Raw genomic sequence first — 3299 nt, forward strand, 5'->3', positions numbered from 1 at the left:
AATATTTTCAAGACATCTAATTATTTTGTTGGTCTCCACTGGACTCTCCACTTACTTAAATCTTGCCTGAAGTGTGTTGCCCAAAACTGGGTACACAACTCACTATGGGCACATCCACACATGGCGGCACATGCACTTGCAGCAGCTTAAGTAGGAGCAGTTCAAATTTGTGCTGGAGATTTTTGCCTCAGTACAAAGGCTTGAACATATATGTTGGTGTGGGGCAAGTTGTGCCACTTGGGGCAAACTGACCCCACTCAGCTCCTCCTGGATCTGCAGCCAGGGGGAGCTGAAGGCTGGGGCCAGCACTAATATAAAAAGCTGCCCTGGCGAGCAGCTCAGGGATACCTGTTCTCAGGAGCTTCTAAGGCCCAACCAGTTGACAGATGGGGACAGCAGCCCCCTTGTGCCAGCTGAACTGCTGCAGCAGCTCTGACCTAGAGTGGGCCCTGCACCTTCTACCCACTACAGCAGTCTGGCAGTGAGGGCTGCTGCCTGGTTGTGACCTGCTGCCACCTGTGACACCATTCACCTCCTTGGACCTGTAGCCCCATGTCTGCATGTCTTCCAGACCTGGACAGGGACTGCACAGCCACCTGGGCTGTGGCATGGGCACTGCAGCACCTTTGGCACCACTGTCTGCACCTCTGAGCCAGCTGCTATTGGGCTGTGATTGCATAGGTGGCATTCATGCAGCACTGCTGCCATGTGTGCCCTCACCCTGTCATCTGGGCAGCTATTGCTTGGAAGATGTGCTTATTGTGGTAGCCTGCTTTGAACTGTCAAAGAGTGTCCTCCTGGACTTTCAGCCACTTTGTTTACCCTCCAGGCAGAGGAGCCTGCCCAGGGCTGGATCCTGCCACTTTCCTCAGGTGTTTCCTGTTTAAAAACTGCAAAGTCTCTAATAAAAAAAATCCAAAATTCACTCTTTAAAATATCTATCTATCTATCTATAGACGGGGGGTGGGGAGGGAGGGATCAGTAGGGCAATGTTTTATTGATATATTTACAATTTTAAAGCAATTTGAAAGACTACGACTACACCTCTATCACTATAATAAAATAAATTCTAAATATATTTATGCTTTTCGGGGGGGGGAGGTTAATCAAAGAAAAATCAGAGTTCCCCCTAACCCCTTTGCTAACCAGAATGTGGAGACAGCTCCCCCTGCAGCCACAGCTCCTGCCAGCAGGTCCCATCCTGTCTGGTAACTGTACGTGCAGGGTGAGATGTGGAGTGAATGTGGGGTTTGCAGGAGGGGGGTGGGAAGGTGTGGCAGATAGGTGTTTGGTTCTTGGGTGTGTGTGGGAGGGTTATGTGGGGGGAGTTGTGGGAGGGTGTGTGGGGATGTAGTATAGGGGGAATATGGGGTTTGTGGGTACATGTATGAAATGGGTAGGTGTGGGATGTGTGGGTGGGGGGGATGTGGGGTGTGTGGGTGGGTTAGTTCACAGGTTGGATGCTGCAGGTGGGTTTGGTCTCAGGCCAGATCCAGCACAGGGTCAGTGCATGGGGTTAGTCCATGAGTGCAACTCAGCATGCCAGCTTGGCCCTGCATGCTGTATCCAGCCACAAAGTGACCCTGTGCACTGGTATGATTCAGCATGTGGGGCCATGAGATTGGAATCTCTTCCAGAGCCAAGGCAATTAATGCTGTCACCCCTTCCAAACACCCAAATTTCTGTATTCATGGGTAGCACTGTGGGCTGGATGACACAACCCCAACTACTGTGGGCTGGAGGATGAGCAACACTGCTCTAGAACAAAGACAGTTCCTGCCCCCAAAGGACTCTACAAGCTATTTAGTCACATCGCAGGCTCTATTTCCCCCCCTTTTAGTACTGTAAATCAGGAGTAACTGCTGAACTTGCGTTACACTGGCATATGAGAGAAGAGAATCAGGCCTCTCAGGTCTAGTGGAGGCAGTAACATAGAAATGTTCTACACCACAGCTCAGCAGTGTGCCTCAGCCCTTCTACCACAAAGGGAGTCCCTCCAGGACTGGAGAAGTTCACATCCCTACTCATTCAGGGCCTGACTCAGATTTATACTTATGTCACTCATGCCAGGAGGTAAGCATGAAAATCATTTAAGCTCACTTTCAGCCTCTCTTCCCTGCCAGAAGGCTATAATGGGACTCTTAGGAAAATGAAAGTCAGGCTTTCGATGTTTAGCTTCTCTGCTGTGACTAACATGGGCATAACAGCTACCAACTACTTTCATCTGTGGTGATGAGGATATGATGTTGATATCTGCTGCCAAGTCCTGGACTGAGCCCAGTTCATTTCATGCAGGTCATCAAAGACTCATCAGAGAACAAGAGATGGCTGAAAACAGGGGGAAAAAGTATCTATAAAAAAAACTGCGCTGGCAATGGTTTTGGCCTTTTGTTGAAAAGTTCTCAAGCAGCTTTGAAAATGGGCACAAAGTGTGAAAATAAATATTCCATCATATTTTTCTCAATAATTCCTAATTGTTCTAAGTTTCTCAATAACTTCAGCAGCCTCTGCCAGTTACTGTCAATCTGCTCAGGACCCAGGCCTGCCCATACAGCTGCAAATGTTTATAATCTGTTTTCAAGTCCTTTGCACAATCCAGTCCCCCATGTTTTTTAATTCCATTTTTGTCATTTGTGAAAAGGCTGTGGGTACATTATAACATCAGTGATGTTAAGAGCCTAATAGTAAATAAATAATAATGATTTATAACAGTAACATAGACCATGGAAACTATGCAGCATTAGGTCCCTCACTCTCTAAAATATGAGGTTTTGTAAATTAACAAGGGGTAGATATGGCAGTGGAAACAGCTTTCTGGAACTGCTGAGGTGCCCCAGCTGTTTGCTGAAGTTTTTAAGGTGCTGCTTCTCTGATTGGCTGCATGGGATCCTCCTGATCAGAGAAGCAGCACTGTTTGGAGCAAAAGCCACAGCAAACAGCTGAGCAGGTCATTCTTAATTAGGCTACCCATTATGAACTAATTAGGATGTGAACCACCTGAATATGAAAGATCTATGTTCTACTGTACCTCTCTCATACTATTCTTTCCTTCAGTAGGTCTCAGAACTTTTTACAAAGGTCAGTATCATTATCCCTGTTTCACAGATAGGAAGACTGAGACAGGGTGAATTAAAGTGATCTGCCCTAACTCATCCTGTAAGCTAATGGTAGAGTTGGTAAGTGAAGCCAGATCTCATTATTACAACATTATATAATATTTTTCATAGTTTCATACTAAGGTCAGGAGGGACCTAAACAGATCATCTACCTGACCCCCTGCCACAGGCAGGAATGAATGC

The sequence above is a fragment of the Gavialis gangeticus genome, unplaced genomic scaffold (assembly GCF_001723915.1).
Source record: "Gavialis gangeticus isolate Ggan-Ray unplaced genomic scaffold, GavGan_comp1, whole genome shotgun sequence".
Lineage (NCBI taxonomy): Eukaryota > Metazoa > Chordata > Crocodylia > Gavialidae > Gavialis > Gavialis gangeticus.